The sequence below is a fragment of the Tauraco erythrolophus genome, chromosome 2 (assembly GCF_009769465.1).
Source record: "Tauraco erythrolophus isolate bTauEry1 chromosome 2, bTauEry1.pri, whole genome shotgun sequence".
NCBI classification, from domain to species: Eukaryota; Metazoa; Chordata; class Aves; order Musophagiformes; family Musophagidae; genus Tauraco; species Tauraco erythrolophus.
This window is the reverse complement of record NC_141466.1, coordinates 73,750,366-73,769,127: the sequence shown is the minus strand read 5'-3', so window position 1 is coordinate 73,769,127 and position 18,762 is coordinate 73,750,366.

Here is an 18,762-nt window from a genome sequence, read left to right as displayed (position 1 = left end):
ACATATATCTAAATAACATGACTGATTCATGCATTATTTATCTGGTGCCCAGTAATATGCCTGTCAAGGAATGCAAACTTGAATTTAAAAGTTGTTGAGATGTATTTGTCAAAGTAGGAAATTATTTGGGTTATTCATTAGGATCAAAGAGTCTTCCATGTTGTGCCCACAAAACATGATCCTTCAGGTCACAATTATCCCCTATTAACTTGCTATTTGTGTATACATGATGAGCAGGACAAAATACAGAGCAGAAAGAGTGTGATTGGATCAAGCACTTTATTATCATGTAGCTCCACTCATCTGCTCAATTATGATTCATTTTGCGAAGTGAACTAAATGATTCAAGACTGAAATACACAAAGATCTCTATTCCTTATTTATCTTCAAGACACTGTGAGCAGATCCAATGTTTCCCAACTTCAGATCTCCCTCATGGAGGTCTTTGAGTTAGGATAGGTCTTATTTTTCTTTAACTTCTGCATTTTCAACAAGTAATGTGCATGAGCAAGGTGTCGGTGGAAGAAGTGTTCCCTTTTATTGGTCCGCAAAACCTTAAAATTGTCATTTTCCCCAAAGCAATATGGATGTGGAATAGGCTTTCCTTCATTCAAAATATTAATGGATAGATAATGTAGAAACTAGTTACATTTCCATCATATCAAACCTGCCCTATTAATTAAGAAATAATTTTCAAATATTTTCACTGACAAAGCCCACTTTAAGTAACGCAAATACCACTGCTGAACAACTAAGAAGTCATTAGTTTTTTCTTTCTTGCTTTTGTATTGCTTACTTTTACTAACCTGGTTTTGAATATTGACCAATTCTTTGGCAGCGTTTAAGAACAGATACATAATCTGAGTGGTTTTTTTCCCCATTTTCCATCTTTTCTTTTTGCTTCCTCCTGCAGTAAACTCAGGATTGCATATTAATGACAGTACTATCTACTCACTGAGTTCATAAAAACCACATTGCACCACTTAAATATTTCCTGAATCAATCCTTCTGTCTCTCCTATTCCCAAACACATATACAAACGTATCAGGTTTGGAATATCCCCTCCACCAAAACTCTCACAGCGTAGGAAACAGCATGCAGTAGGAAACCTCAATGAGTATCTCTTTTTGTAACAATCCCCTGAAAGCTTTGTTAGTGTGGGAGAGAAGCCTCTGTTCATTATCATATCAGCTATGATAGGGGAGGTCAACAAGGTTGCTACTGATATGGCCACTACCTATACAGCCAGAAAACTCCTCATAAATCCTACTGCCAGATACCCATCCCATTGTATAATGGCTCCCCTAACTAGCAGAGAACTGCCCAAATTCCTCAAATGAAAATATCCTGGAGATGAGAGTGAACAAAAATTGCGTTGATTTCTCACTCCAACAATTAGCACAGTCTCCTGACAGTGCTGGTTGACTTTGTGACTCAATGGCAGTCCAGTTCCAAGAGTCAAAGTATTGGATGTTTCTGAACACTTGATTCAGGAGCATCCCTGCAGAAGGACAGCAGCCCAAGCCATAGGACGGCAGGAGAGGGGAGGGAGTGAACTTCATGTCATACTGAATGAGAAAGAAACAACATAAACCTGCAAAACTCTTCCTGTAGGGCTACCCTTCTCTCTATATGAAAAGGAAGGTAAACTGAGGAAGAAAGCATGTCTCCATACAATCTTCTCGATATAAATCTAGGAGCATAATTAACATTTTTAATGCAAAAAAAAAAAATGTTACTCCGGTAGCCTGATAACATCAACAGTAATTCAAGTAAGAGCACGACAGACACAAAAAAAACCTGTGAGGATGTGGAAAGGAATGGGATCTGTCAAGACTAAACTCAAATACACATCATTGTCCTTGTGTGCTGGTTTCCATGGCAAGTTGGCTTTGACACAGGCCAGAAGGTGTCTTGGTGTCTTGGCCCACTCAGACTAATTCCTTGTCTGGACAGTAAGGGCCTTAAGACCTAAGGTTGCTCCAGGTTTATATGCCTGCCTCTGCAAGAAGGACATCCTGGAGCCATCCAGAAGCACTGATGAAGACCTCAGTGAGGACAAGCCCTTCCCAATCTATCGGAATGTGCTCCAGCTGCATCTGGGGAGCATGTCCCTGTTACTAATGAATGAGATCAATACCATAGGTCCCCATCAAAAGGGCTTGATGCAGCTGCTAGCAGCAGCAAATATGGAATAAAAACTGGGGAAAAAAAATGAAATCGTGAAAGGGAATTTCCAACTGGTTTTGTTTGTTCCTTGTATTGACGTTCTGGTGATATTTACATGAATCAGAAAAGACATTATCAGAGCATAAAAGCCACAGGGAAGAAGGAGCTGGAGAAGACCAGAATACAGTGCAAAGCAGGCTAACTTTCCAGCCTCATCTCAGAAAGCCTCAAATGTCCTTATCCCAGTAAGCCCTGGCACTGACTACAATAGGGTTGGTTTTGGATAATGAATTCATAACAAAGGAAAAGTTTGCAGAGCTTGACCTCCACTTACGGTGCAACTTCCCACATGCTCTGTGTCACAATATTGCACAGACTTTCATACCAGAATAAGAGATATGAAATGAGAGCAATTAAGAAAAGACAGTAAGAAATGAGCTGCAACCCACAGGTGCTACTAGTAAATCGAGCTTATTTTCATTTCCACTACCTGTCTGATGAAGGCTAGATGAATTCATCTCCAGCAGATTACCTTTTTTTCACTAAACAATAAAATATCAGTAAATATACCAAACAAATAAACCTTGTTTCCGGTGTTATAGCTTCCCAACCTTTTTTCATTTTCTAAAATAATTTTATGTTTTGCTGTTTGGCTAAGTATTACAAGTAGGGTGCTTTTCTCTAATTTTAAATTCACTCAAAGTCATAACTCGTGGCAGCTGAGCATAGTTATGATTAATACCCCAAATCTCTTCTGTTCAAGTTCCCACTGCATTTCACTCTGCAGTACCTGAGCAATCAGCACCATCTCTGGTCAGCTGCATAAAGTACAAGCTTAAATTCAAATAAACAAAAATCTCCAGTATGAAATTCACAGGACTCAAGAGGGATGAAGTTGTCATGAAGATTTTGTAGAGAAAAAGACCTTTGCTAGTCTGGAACACAAGGTGCCCCTAGAAGTGAAAAACATGTGAAATCAGATTTAGTTCTTTCTATAAAACTCTAAAATTTCTATAAATTTCTGTATTACGCATTATGCTTTTCAATTTGTGATTTATTTTTTCCTTTATCTAAGAAGCATTAAAACCCTGTGCTTCCTTTTGCAGGATGGCAACATTTTTTGCCTTTAGATTAATCTCACTATTTAATAGCTGCAGAACGATGGACTAGGCATAGAGAAACTGTGAGGAAGAAATCCCTACTGGGACTTGAACCTCTATTTCCTGCTTGGTTCCTTACCATAATGAAGCAAACCAAAACCACAGAACTAAAGACTCGTTATTACAGAGGAAACTTCTGAATTTGAACTTACGTATCTGAATCAAGAAAAATGTCCTCTCCAACCTTCTTATCCTATATTGAAGCCTGCATCTTTCCTTCATAAACTGAAGTGTAAATGTATTTGAAGGATAAAGGTAATATGTGGAATCTAATTTGCACATAACTTTTCTTTCAAATCTTGGCAAAAAATCAAGTTTCACCTATTTGGTTGCATGAGTCCTCTTTCAGTGGTGGAGGTTTAACAATATACAGGAAATATTAAATGACTGGAGTTGAAAAATTATTCCCTCGAGTTACATAAGCTGTAACAGACACTGTTTCTCCACACATAAACATATTTATATAAACACATGTATGAAAAAAATACAATATTGAGGCTATGTGGGTTAGATCAAGCCTTAATCTCTATAAGTGGTTTTATTCACACCTGCTTTTCTTCCCATGGTCTCAACTGCACACTTAGCAAAGCCCCAGAGGAGAACAAGCTCTTCAACTGTATTTGCATGCACACAGAACAAGGACAGTGACCTCCCACCTGTGAGTCTGTGTTAAGTGCAAGAATATATTTCAGCTGCACATTAAATTCTGATCCCTGACCCAAAACAACTCAGAAATTCACACTGAAGCAAACTTAACATAAGTCTTCCATCTTCATTCTGTGGTCTCACATTCTACAGCATTTGAATGTTTTTCTTCCCATTACAAACTGATAATCACCTCATTGGCTTAAATGGTTTATAAAAAAGAGGATTGACTCATAAGAGAAATTTCAGACTTCAAAACTACAAAGGCCTAAAAGGCAATTTAGAATAAAAGTATTATGATAACCTAAATTACAGACAATGCCACATTGGAAAATATACTTCTCATCTATTCAAATTAAAATATCTCATCGGCATGCTAAGTAGCTAGGCATGAAATAAATACCAATTAACCAATCCACTGCATTTTCTCCGATGTCCCAAAGACAGGAAAAATAAAACTGAGTTTTCTTTCTATTTTTTTTTTCAATTCGTCCCTGGCTTTACTCAAGAACCGCAAGCAGAACAAATGTCATAAATTCACCAAGTATTTACTCAGATTTTTATTCTAATTGACTTCCTGTGTTTTCCAATTCTTTGCATCTTCTCTTCCTGTTAAGGTAAAAAGCAACTGACTTTCAACAGCATAATGTGGTTGTAGAAAGCAAATTTAGACACTCAACCTTGAATACCTGAGGTAAGTGGATTTAAAACTCAGTGTTCAGAAGAACTTATTTGGAAATCAGATTATAATCAGCTAGCTTTCATGCTATCCTGGAACCAAAATAGTCAGATGTCACTTGTGTCCCAGCCCTAGAAGATCAACTTTCACTGCTTCTGAAAGCTGAGTAAGGGTTACCTGAGCAGGGGCTTGTCATTTTCCTCTGTTTTATCCCCTCAGCTCCCTGCGTGCCATCCGTTCCTCTCCCTCTGTTTCTAGCTCATGCAGAGGGTTCTCCTCTTCACCCTTCTCCAATCAGCTCACCTTCATCTGTATGGTCTCACATTTCCATTTTCCACATTCCCACACACGAGGTCTCTCCATTCCCATTTACCAACTGTCCTCTTTTCTCACATCAGGACTCCTATGTAACCATTCCTTCACATGCTCCTCTTCTTTTGTATCTTCTTGCTAGGCAAAAAGTTTCCCTGTGTACCTGAACGTTCCTGTTCCCTCTTTCTTCCATCTCACAGCTCCTCTGAGGTTGCTCTCAAACCTAGTGCACCTTCTCTTGGCGGAGAGAACAGTGACGTTGGAGGAAACAAACTTTGGACAACTGAACCCTGCTCAGCCGAGGTGGTAATACCAGGGGAAGAGGAAAAGCAGGAATTAAGATGCTGAAGAAAGTCCTGGACTGCTTCATGGATGTCATTAACTGTCAGTTTGACTCTTTGAATAAAACAAATTGTAAGAAAAAAAAAAAAAACCAACTGTAGATAAAATTGTGTGTATTTTCTCTCCATCCTCCTTTTTCTCTGACTTTCCTCTCAATTCAATAGGATTCTGACTGTCATTGCCAAGAACTTGGTCTGAAATATCATTCATGAGATACAATGTTCAAAAGTTCATGTCAGATAAATGGTCCAATGCACCATGAAGTAGTGTGCAATCTTGGTTGATTCAATCAAGTAAGTGCTGATTTAAGTGGTGGGCCCTAGATGAAACATAAGCATGCAAAACATTACTAAATGTTTTCCAGTTAGCACAGTTAAGGAAATGATCGTTATTTTCTGAAGGCATGCGGCAAAGAGAAGGGAACAACATTATTAAAATGACCTTTCATTAACAGTTATTCTCTCAGCTCCAGGAAAACGAATCAAAGAAAACAAATGCAAAAGAGCTCAACTTGAGGAAGAGAAGAAAATGTTGAAAGCGTGGCATGTCTTCATTCAGTTGGGGTTTTGTGCATCTTTTCTGTATTGCAGATTTCATGATCTTAAGCCCCTGTAGGCCCAGGGACGGTTGGGTAAATACAAGACTTTTTTCTAAAGCTTGTTTCCAAATTATATGCTAGAAAGAAGAGAAGTTAGAAGAATTAGCAGCAATTCTGTGGTCAAGCTGAATTGCATGCCAATATTAGGTAAAAAAGGCATGGTTATGCATGCAGAAATCTCAGCAGAAGGCCTGCTTGCTTCTAAAATGTACAGCAGCACCTTCAAGGACAATAAACAGCAGGATCTTTACGTTTGTGTCTCATTTGTGCCTTGTATGACAATTCTTCAAAGCAATACAGTGTCTCTAACATCTTATCAGAGCTCTGGCTCAGTAATAACTTTACAGAAAATGTGACATCCAGATCATCAGCATCACTTACGGACAGTGTATCGTTCCCTTGAGTATTGAGGATTTCTCAATCACAAGTAATGTAACACCTCAAGAAAACAGCATGGCACACAGTGTCCTTCTCACCAGCTCCACAGTACAGCTTAGATATACAAATGCCATACATTACTTACGAGACCTGTTAGTAAATTCTTGCAATTGGGATACAGTGACAGCTACCGAGCTGGTGTTTATTGTCATAAGTTCAGTTTCTGAAGGCACGCTGCAAAGTGGAGGGAACAACATTATTAAAATGACCTTGCATTAACAGTTACTCTCTCAGCTCCAGGAAAAAGAACCTAAGAAAACAAACTGTTTGGGGACAAACAAAACAGTTTGTCCCATATCCCCTTACAGCTGGGTTTTTTCAATTGGCTTTGGATTTTTTTTTAAGAGTGAGCTTTCCTCTTAGAAATTCATCTTTGAACATGAAAACAATTACTGATGATGGGACAAACTCTACCTTCGTTAACAAATTCATACAAATCCAAATCAAATTTTACTTTGTGTTTCAAATGTTTACAAATGCTTGCAAATGAGATTTATCCTTGACTGTTGCATAGGGGAGTAACCCAAAAAGACAGAAATTTTGCCTCTTATATAGAAGAAAGACAGAACTAATTTTTGCCATTTCTAGTTTTTATCTTTTCTTCCCAGTTGTTTGATGCATATCAGAGTAAATACCAGAAAAACAGAATCAAAATGCTTACACTAATCCTGAAGTCATATGTAACCCTTACTAATGCCTCTTACTTCTGTCACACAGGATAGAGACCCACTGGTGTTTGACAGAGACGAGCATGTGCCAGGAGCAAAATCTTAGAGAGACTGACCAGATTTGCAACTGGTATAAATCATCAAAGCTCCACTGGATTTCATACTTTTGCAACTGAATGGAGATGGCCTACAGCTTCAGAGAATAAAAATCTGTAGCTGCTCTTTATGAAATCTTTGTGTAAAATCTTAGCATTAAATCATGAAACAATGGCAAGACACTAACTACAAGGCAGCAAAAGTAAGATTTGAAAGGATAGCGTGACAAAGCAGAGACAAACGTGTATGACAGATATAAATGTTTCAGAGTTAAAAAGCAAGTGCTACTCCCTTGACATTTCTTTTCTGTCAAAATATAATTAAAGAATAGCAAAAATGTGTTTCAGTAATGCATATAATTATGTCTCCAGCTGTAGACATATTTGCTTGAAGTGATAAAAATAAAGGCATTCCCAGGTGCTAATGTTGACTAATCAATCCACTATTAAAAAGTAACACAACTTTAACAGAAAAAAAGGAAAAGGGCATTTTCCTACATCAGTTAATGCATCAGTCAAGAAGTCAATCAAGAGAAATCAGGATAGCAGAAGCATTAGATGCGTACCACAGGCTCTGAATTAATGTGAATTACTAGAATTAAAAAAAAAAAAACTTCTATCCAAAAAGTTAATATTCCTCCAGCTCCTGCAAGAAAGGTAAAACTGTTGATCACATTTCTTGAGAAGCCTGAATTGTAACTTTTGCATATTATTCTTCAGTAAAGACGGAGAAATTATGAGTTTTGACATGCAGAATTGTTTCCTGATTCTTCTTTGGAGACAGAGCAGCAAAATTTGCAGCTGTTCCCCACCTGCTCCTTCCCAAAATACATATCTTTTCAAACCTGTAAAGTCTCCAAAAGTGAAGGTAAAATGCATTTCCACCTAAGCTACCTGACAACATACTGTCACCAAAATTGATCCCTCCTTCCCAATCTGGACAGAAGAGTTTGCTTTGCCATTGCCTCCCTTGCCCCTAACTCTAAGAAGAACTCATCCAGGAATGAGGAATGACAAAAAGAACTTCAAATGCACAAATGAGTAACTAAAAGTCACGGCAGACCTTGGTTCACCATTCACAGTGCATATTGCTTTGCCTTGCAAGCACTGAGGAAATGGAGGAGGCTTCACTGCAGTCCTTTAGGGCAATCCCCACATCTATGCCTTCCACTCTTCACAAACCTGGAGCTGAAATCATAGCTAGGAGCCCCAAAAAGACAATGCAAAAGTCTGTGCCAACTGGGAAGAGCCTGGCAAGTCTAGTTCCTGCTCTCAGGATCACTTCTGATTTATTGCTTACTGTTGGGAAGCAAGTAAGGTGTTGGCCAGAGTCCTCTGCCTTGTAACTCACGTAGATCCTGCTCTGGAAACACAGCAACACAGAAGCGCTGGCACTGAAGGGACCTCCAGGTCACAACAGAAGGTACCAAGTCAGCTAAAGTGCTGTTGGTATTAGGGTGAAAATAGTGATCATAGTATGGGATCTTAAAGTCCATCTAAGTTCTGCTTTAGTGGTCATAATCCTTTTCTAGATGCTTCCTCTCTGTCCTTATAGAAATCTTGCACCTGAACAGCAGGTGTGAAAATCTCCCATTATTTTGGTGGTGTGCTTATTGTATTCTCCCTCTCCTTCAGACATTTCTAACTTTTTCTCCAGTGGCTCCAGAGCACTAGTTATCTCATTTATTGTAAACCTAATGCAATGGTAGTATCAGAACATCAATCTGGCTTGCTGATCAGCCAAGCAGTCCTGTCTCCAAATGGAAGAATATTGCTAATGGAACAAAAAATTCAGAAAATCTAAATTATTTTTGTTATCAAAAAAGGTAGGTAAATAAGCAGAGTTTATAAACTCTGTAAATATCACTGTTTTCTCTTGGGATATTTGATTGGCTCCATTTTTAATTCATGTACAGATAAAAGGTCACATTTCTGAAAAGTGATTTCTATTAGCTGTGGAAATATTATGATTCAATGTTCTTCTCACAATAAATGTAATGTTCAGGGACTCCTTTATATGGACCCAGTTCAGCAAAGCTCTTAAATAAATGTTTACACTGTAGTGATGCTATGTATGAAACAATATCATACATTTCCTGTTTTTCCAAAATGATTATTGGAATACCTGCTTTGACAGAAACATTTCCAATAACTACGAACCACACCCCAAAAAAAGAAAAAAATATCAATAAAGGAATTATTGAGTTTTTTTCCTACTGATGAATAATCATATTGGCAAACAAACCGATCATAATCTCCTGGCTGCTAGGGAAAAAGACCTTTTGTGTCTGTGTGGAACAAGTCACATTTAAATCCTGCTTTATGACTGAGACTCCACAATGCTATTGTATTTAACAGTAATAATACTACTAACAATGGCCTGATCCTTGCTCTCAAAGATATCTCCTTTCACACACAGTGACAGCAATGATACTTTACCTTCACCCAGGAGAAGCTTCTTGTACCACTGTATGTCAGGAAAATGAAGGAAATGCACTTTCTCAGCAAACACACCTGAGTGCTGCTCTACCCACCCTAACCCAAACAAATAGAGAAAGCTTTTCCATACTTCCCAGCACAGGCACACACACTCCCTGGGCACCACGAGGAACGCAGACTGGACCATGCCCGATTCTACCCTGCATCGCGCCGACCAACATCTTAGTGATGTCAGCTGCAGCAAGCGTTCTGGGAAGTGTGGAGATGGACCGAAAACGTTGCTTTAACCTTCTAGATGTTTCCAGTTAATTAGAAAACATCTTGCTACATGTCTAAAGGTTAAAAAAAAAGTAGTAAATAGTTTAATGCTTTTGGGTTTCTTTACTGCATTTTAATCAGTTTTCTGGCCGGATGATAGCCAATGATTGTAATACTTCAACTGTATCAACTTTTCCTGGCAAGTAATGTTTCAACACAAAAGCACAAACAATTAAGGAAAAAAGTTAATCAGGGATTTTTATGTTAAACCACTATGCACTTTTGGAAAAGAAGAGGAGGTAAAGAAGTAGAAATGCAGGACAGCTTGTTTTCGCACGAGTTAAAGGCATCGGCTCTTGTCTTTCCATGTCATCTCGATATCAATAAGCTGTTGCTAGGATGTGGATGTTTCCATGGCAATGAGTGAACTCTTCAGCTTCACTAACAGCACTGTTCTCCACCCACCCTCCCGCCTTTCGTTTTCTGAGACTGTTTCTTTTTTCATACCACTGGAACAAATATGGAAATGAAAATATAATGAGAGGGGCAAATCGTGCATCAGGCTGAAACCTATGAAGGCCTGAGGACTTCAGTGTGACTTCAGGTAACGTCACTGAGAGGAGACCACAACTTTAGCCATAGTTTGCATCTGTTTCTTTGTCGCGGTTTAGGCCAGTTTAGTCTTTAGGTGGTTTAGTCTTTAGGTGGTTTAGTCTTTATATCGAACTTCTGACATGGAGCAGAGTACTAGACCAGGCTCAGAAAATGGCCTGTAACCTGAAAGGCAGCAGCTTGTTCAGAGGAAGCTGAATTTTAGGAGCCATCTTTGCTGGGTTTGGAGGACTTGGGAGGGCAGAGGCTGTTGTGCAAGTGCACCTTGGAGACGGAGGCCGGGCGGCGATTGCCACCTGTTGGGTCTGGAATGGCACCTGCAGGGCCGGGAGCACCACGGGGTTGTCCCCCTGCCGGGCACCGCTGCCCGGGGCCGGCGCTCCGCCCGCCGGCCATCCCCACCCCGCGGCCCCGCCGCCTCCTGCCTCCCTCCGTGGGGAGGAACCACAGCCGCTTCCGCTGCCCTGGCGTGCAGAGTAACTTCTGCTTCAGCTGGGTTGTCAGGTACTTATTTTTGCTTGACAAACTATTCAAGCGAGCAAACGTTAAATCAGTAGTAGGTGAGAAAAAGACAAGCGGCTTCTTTACTTCCTCCTCTCTGTTTTTTACAGGAGGAAAAACACCTGGGAAGGAAATTTGTTGGCGGAAAGTTTCCCTCCTTAGGCAAAGCAGACAATGAGGATAAGGCCATAGCTCTCACCTCTGTTGCTCTGTTTGCTCTTTCTTCTTCAGACAAAACACAAGGAGATAGGGAGATAAATGGCAAAAGGGGAAATTGAAGTTCCCCTTCTCAGCTTGCTGCTCAGTGTCTGAAGGACACTGAGAGCAGATGGCATCTCCACAAGCTGGGTCTAAACCCTGATGTCACGCTCTTATTGCTAAGAAACCCTTGACTGAGTTGCCCTGATGCTCCTTTCAGGAGACTTGAAGCCCATACAGTTGCTCAGTCATTATCTTCAGCCTGTCAAACTAGTTCCCCTGGGTTCAATTCTGTATATTTTTTAGTTACAGGGAAAAGACAAAAGGAAGAAGAAGGAAAAATGTGATAGAAAAATGATACACAAAAAGGTAGGAATCCGCAAGAAATTTGGATTCAGCATATAGGAAGTTGTAGATAAAGCAGTCAATGAAATCCTGATCCATAGTTGCTTCTTTGCCTGCATTCATCAGATGGCTTTCTAGGAAACAATGAGTGACAGTAAATCCCAGCAAGGATAGTCCTTATGGTGGTGGAGTTCGAGGGCAACAGAGATGGTTAGCCATGCCAAAAATGAGACCAAGAAACTCATAAAATACTTATAAAGATCTTTGCTTTAAAATGGATCAGATTGACCAAAAATGAGAGGCACATTTATTCTGGTTTTCTTGATGACAGGGAAATACAATTTTAGAGCCCAGTTTATGAGCTCTTTACATCCCATCCCTTCTGCCTCACAATACTGTGCGGCAACTTATGCTAGGCTCTCAGATACACTCAGCATTTATTTTTTTACCTTACGAATAATTCATAAATATTTCTGGCACTAAGTACTTTGTGTGTTTATTTGCCAAGTGGCTTTGACAGCTACCCTTGATTATAAGACAATATTTTTCTTTAAACTACTCCATTTTCTAGACAGCCACCTTAGGCATAGACAGTTTCCTACAACAAAAAGCATATTTATGGAACTACATTGTTAAAAAATTAATGGTCTGTTACTGCTTTTCATCATTCAGCTTGTCCTCTGTTTTCCACAGTCAGCTCCTCTGCTTAGCTGAGACATCTCAGTCAGAGTCTCACCGGAACCACATAGTCTGAGGTTTAGTCAGGATCTTCAGTATCGCTGAATTTATCTCCTAACAACCATTGCCTTCTCTCACTTTGATAAATCTGCCTTTACACTGAAGGTATTTTCCAGCGCCACACTGGAAGTTAAAGTAGTTTTCGGGGCTTCCTCCTGAGAGGCCGATGAATCAAAAGTAGATCTGCCTCTGACCCATATACCTATTTGAAGCATTTATAACCCCAAAAATATTGCTGCTCAAGTTGCAAAATTAGCATAGGGCCTGTGATTTGTTACTAGCAATAGCAATACTGATCTTACTGGGCCACTTGGCAACAACATTAATTGATTTCTCATAGATACTACCTTGACAGTTGGCATAAGGCTGTCTTTTGCAACAAATATCACTTGAGGACGCCAATTTATGTCAGCTGGGGATCTAAAGCTACATGAACTAAGTGTTGATGGGGTAAGTTATATGATGGTAAGGCAGCACATGTTGGGCATAATCAGGTTGCTAAAAAGCTGAAAGAGGAGACTGTTAACTGGCACAAACTCATAAGGATACAAGATAAAAGCATAATATTCTTAGAGTTGCTTCTAGCTGTGCTAAATTCATTAAGTTTGTCAAATATATTCAGATCCTTTAAACTACTTAGCAAAAATTTGTAATTTATCCACTTTGAGAAAATGTGATTTGAATAAGAAATGGGTCAGCTTGAGACATGGCATAACTTATTCTTGACTATTTGTAGTGCAGATGAAGATAAACCACATGCTAGAATCGGGTCCAAAATCCACACAGGCCAGTGAGAATCCTGCAATGGACTTCAGGGCACTTTGAGATTCCCTTTACAAAGGAATTAGAAGTATTAAACGTAAGAAGAAGCACTAAGAGAAGATAACACTTTTTGAAACGCATCAAGCAAAGGCTTACATTAAGATCCTGAGCATCAGCTTCACACGAAACTCAAAAGTGAAAATATGAGCATGACTCTCAGCTCTCTTTTATTTCTGCTGATGTAAATTATTTTGGGGGGTAAGAGGTATTTCTTTGCTGCAACCCAATATGAAAGGCTCCCTGGATTCTGAGCCAACTTCACACCCCGCCTCGAGAATGCTGCTGAGAAGATCATTAGGAAAACCCAAAGCTGTCCTCCCAGGCCAGAGATAACAAGGGAATAGCACAGTAGCTGTCCTGCGCTGCTCCCGCTGCTGCAGTGCTCCCATATCCAAGCAAGCGAGTTTAAAGCAAACAAGACAAGTCCTCTCAGCTGGCACCGCACCACGGAGTATAAACACGCTTTGGCTTTCCATTGCAGTTACAGTTCTCATCCTTCATGCCTTGAACACAGTACTAAAATCTCTCTTTACCATCTGGAAGAACGTGTCCACAGAATAAGCTTTGGGTACAAATCCAGGCTTTTCCCACTCGCTCCCCTAGATCCCTACCAACGTTTCTTGACTTAGTATTCTCTTATAGCAAAGCACCAAGGAGTGAAGGGATAAAACAGTACGAGATTTAAAAATTAATATAGTGTAAATTAATTTAGATCAATAAACATTAAAATTACCAAAACGCAGTCTTGCAGGCTTTGCACAATGTTGCTATAAGGAAAGTCAAGATTTCTTCTAAAGGAAGTTGTTTCAGTGACGAATGAAAACTGGAGGCAATATCTGAACTATTTAAAGCAAACTCAGTGAGCAGGATTGCAGCCTTTAAACCAGGTGAGAATTTGGAAAGGTTCTGAAAGGGAAGATTACAGTTCATACCTCACTTAAACACATGTTCTTATGCCTTATAATGTTTAGATTTACCTATCTAATAATAAATTATCTTTATTTGTTACTTTTGGCTTGAAACTAATGAATTGCAACTGTCTTTAAATATATTTAAACATATTTCAACTTAAACTGTTGAGAAATGTTTTTAACCTGGACTTTATTTAAATGGATTTTTTGTCTGTGAATGAATCAAGAGCTTGAACCAATTCACAGGGCTCTTATTTGGTGATGGATTTTGATGCAAACTGAGAAAGGCCTTTATACAAATGGAATAATACTAAGTAAATCTACACAAAATATCTTTCTATCCTACATTATTTTCAGCATTTACCAGCCTTTCTTGAATATTTTATTCTCTTCAATCATTCTGGTTTATGCAAGATAAAATTTATGTTGCCTTACGACAAAGCAGCCTGATGTGCATTTATTTGTTTTCTGTATATTTATCACTTATCTGTTTCAGTTTCTTGATCTGGGCTGTCATTGCGTAAAAACTGTCCTTTTATCTACATTCTTGGCGTTTTATGTCTTGCATACACTCAAGACAGCTCGCTTTTTATTTTTGTTACTGCTAATAAAGCTTACTTTCTTTGACAGTTTTATTCTGAAAGCATCTTTATTTTGCCCCTGACACATGTAAGACAATATGTAATTTAGAGATGTGGCATATCAGGAAATCTGGATTGCAGTTTAAGTTGAAGAGAACCAGCATGTACCATGATTAGACATCTGCTAAAAGTAATAGATTTCAGCCCTATCACAGCCACGCAGCAATTCCTCACATTTGAAAGCCATGTTATCAGGGATGAAGGGGAACAAAGAAAGGCAACTTCTAGGAGATTCAATCTAATATTATTTTGGCAACACTTGAGAGGTGGTCATACACCATCAGGCCTTGGTATAGCTCATGGAGAAGAGAAAAAGGCTTGATGGCACCAAGCCATTACAAGTTTTCTCTGGGCAAACCAGGCAGGCATGGATGTAGAATTATAGAATAGTTTGGGTTGGAAAGGACCTTTCAAGGTGATCTAGTCCAACCCTCCCTGTAACGAGCAGGCAACATCTTCAACTAAATCAGGTTGCTCAGAGCCCCATCCAACCTCATCTACCACCTCTTCAGGCAAACTGTTCCAATGTTTCACGATCCTCATTGTAAAAAATTTCTTCTTTGTAGCTAGTCTAAATCTACCCTCTTTTAGTTCAAAACCATTACCCCTTGTCCTGTTGCAATAAGATCTACTAAAAAGTCTGTCCCCATCTTTCTTATAAGCCTCCTTTAGATATTGAAAGGCTGCAAGAAGGTCTCCCCTTAGCCTTCTCCAGGTTGAACAACCCCAACTCTCTCAGCCTGTCTTCATAGGAGAGGTGCTCCAGCCCTCGGATCATCTTTATGGCCCTCCTCTGGACCCAGTCCAACAGGTTAGTGTCCTTCCCATGTTGGGAGCCCCAGAGCTGAACACAGTACTCCAGGTGGGGTCTCACAAGAGCAGAGTAGAGGGGCAGAATCACCTCCCTCGACCTACTGGCAATGCTTCTTTGGATACAGCACAGAATATGATTGGCATTCTGGGCTGCAAGCACACCTTGCTGGCTCATGTTGAGCTTTTCATCCACCAATACCCCCAAGTCTTTCTTCTAAGAGCCGCTCTCAATCCCTTCATCCCCCAGCCTGTATTGATATTGGAGTTTGTCCCAATCTAGGTGCAGGACCTTGAACTTGTTCAACCTCAAGTTGTTCACATGGGTCCTATGGCACCAATCATTCTTACCCAGCTGGACTGAGTTGAAGATAATGACTAATTAACTACTCAACTCAAGGTACCTATCCTGCCTACAAGAGGCAGGCCATTTCCTCCTGGCTGTGGAGGATGCAATAGCGTCCTTGGTGCTGCAGCCCAGGCTGGTGAGCGACAACTGGTGACCCCGACGTGATATACATTGATGAGACCCTGGGAAGCCCTGACTCCCTCGCTGAGCTGAGAGCCCGAGCCAAAAGAGCCGGAGCTGGGAGCTTGAGCGAGAGTCCTTCGGAGAAGAAGGTAAAGCCGCAAGCCCCGACGTGGTATTCGCGGGAGGGAAGCGTGCTGGAGTTGGATGAATGGGCAGGGTCTCTGCTCACCCATAAAGCCTTTGTGAAAACAAAAAATGGTAAAACAAAAAGGGGGAATTACGGCACCAATCATTCTTATCCAGCTGGACTGAGTTGAGATAATTAACTAATTAACTAATTACTCTACTCAACTCAAGGTACCTATCCTGCCTACAAGAGGCAGGCCATTTCCTCCTGGCTGTGGAGGATGCAACAGCATCCTTGGTGCCGCAGCCCAGGCTGGTGAGCAACAGGTCCAATTCTCAAGCTTCTCCAGGTCCCTCTGGATGGCATCCTGTCCATCAAGCATGTCAACCACACCATTCAGCTCGGTGTAATCTGCAAACTTGCTGAGGATGCACTTAATCCCACTGTCTATGTAATTGATGAAGGTATGAAACAGTACTGATGTCAATACACCAAAATCCCTGAGGAACACCACTTGTCACCAATCTCCATATGGACATTGAGCCATTGACCACTACCCTCTGGATATGACCATCCAATTTCTCACCAAACAGTCCATCCATTAAATCCACATCTCTCCAATTTAGAGAGAAGGATGTTGGGGGGGACTGTGTCAAAGGACTTACAGAAGTTCAGACAGACGATACCTGTAGTTCTTCCCTTGTCTGCTGATGTAGTCAATCCATTGTAGAAGGCCACTAGATTGGTCAGGTAAGACTTGCCCTTAATGAAGCCATGCTGGCTGTCTTGAATCACCTCCCTGTCCTCCATGTGCATTAGCATAGCTTCTAGGAGGACCTCTACCATGATCTTCACAGGCACAGAGGTGAGGCTGACAGGTTGGTAGTTCCCAGGGTTCTCCTTCCTAGCCGTTTTAGAAATGGGTGTAATGTTTCTCTTTTTCCACTCCGCAGGGACTTCACCTGACTGCCATGACTTTTCAAATATCATGGAGAGTGGCTTGGCAACTACACCAGACAATTCCTTCAGGACTCTGGGATGCATCTCGTCAGATCCCATATACTTATGTATGCTCAGGTTCCTCACGTGGTCTTAAATCTGATCTTCTCTTATAATGGGAGAGACTTTGCTCCCCCTAGTCCCTGTCTTGCAGTCCACTTGAGAGGTGTGGGAAGAGAGGTGGGAGAAGGGATGACTCGGTAGAGGCAATGTAAGAAGTTCCCTAAAGTAACAGGGCAGCAACCAATGATCAAGCTTGGATACTTACTTTTCCCATGCCAGCACCCTGGAAAGGCAGGCTGGCTGCTAGTGAAGGAGAGAGACAGAGCTGATGAGGAAAGAGAGAGTGGGCATTACACCCGTGCTTTCATTCAATCCCCCCGTACAAGAACCTCGACTGTCCCAGACTTTGCCTCCCTCCTCTCCCTGTATCTCTTCTCCTCTGTGTTTCTGTGTCTGCTTTCCTCCCTATACCCCTACCTAAGGGCAGGAGCAGCTAAGGCTGAGCCCAGATGTGCTCCCTGCTGCTTGGCACTGCAGTATCTTACACCTACTCTGCCATCAAATTTACAGTTAGTTAGAGTCTTGGCCTGGATTCTCCAGAACTGAATTAAGTATTATTCTTGGCAGAATACTTAGGTCCTCCTAAGAATATAGATCAGATATAGACTTTTTCCAGCAATCAATTCTAGTCTCTTATTAGCACTAGCAGTTATACCACAGATCCCTTTCACTGGAGCTGGTGGAGCTCCAGTCCTAACCCTAGTCAGCATTTCAATCCCTTTACTGTTCTTGGAAAACGTTTCCAGAGCCTTGTTGTTTGGAGCAGACACTTCCTCCTAGTATTGAGCCAATTAGTGGCTAATTCATACTCACTAGCTTTGCTAGCCATGCACTTTAACCTAGTTGTTTCCTCTTCAGCAGTTTGTCTCTCCATGTACTTTCAGACAGCAATCATATCCTCTCACAGCTTGCATTTTGCCAGTTTAAATAAGCCAACCTCTTTTAACATCTTGTCACTCTAGCAGCCCCTCTCAGCAGGGGGTTGTGAGGTCTTCTTTCCTGAACAGAGGGCAGTCAATTTGAACACGGTATTCCAGATCAATTCCACAGTGCCTTTTAAAAGGACTTAATGTTTACCATCTGTTCTGCTAATACTTAATCTGAGACTTTACAAAGCAGCAGCTGGGTTTTGTTGGTGCAGGACATTTTCATTTCAGTCACCCATGACCAAGCAGTGTAGCTGGGTCTTTCTCTTCCTCTGTAATTTCCAACTGATGAGTTCCAAGCTCATCATAGAAAACCACTTTATTAGTCCTTAAACTCATGATGCTGTATTTTGTATAATTAACTTGTATCTTATTTCTAGTACTAGAACCATCAGTGTCAATCAAAATCTTCTGTATGGTATTCTGCTTCTTGTTTTTTGTGCTGAGCCCACCTCTGATTCTTCAGTAAAATTATTCCACTTCTCATGAACCATTTCTGATAACTGAAATGTAGTTCCATGAGACATATCAATGTGAGTGATTCAGTTTTTCTTCTCTGAAACTAGAGAAAGTTGGAATTAATCTTACTCTATACCTAGGTCTTCTCTTTGCTTTTAATTATTTATAGCCACTAGTACAAAATGGTGGATTATGGAGAATTTCACCCATTCTGCTATTCTGTACATCTATGTAAAATACAACACTTCTTCTGGAGAAATAAGACTAGATCTGTTTGAAGACTCAAATATTAGAAATACCTGTGTTAACCCTCTACTCTGTCACAGACCTTCCAC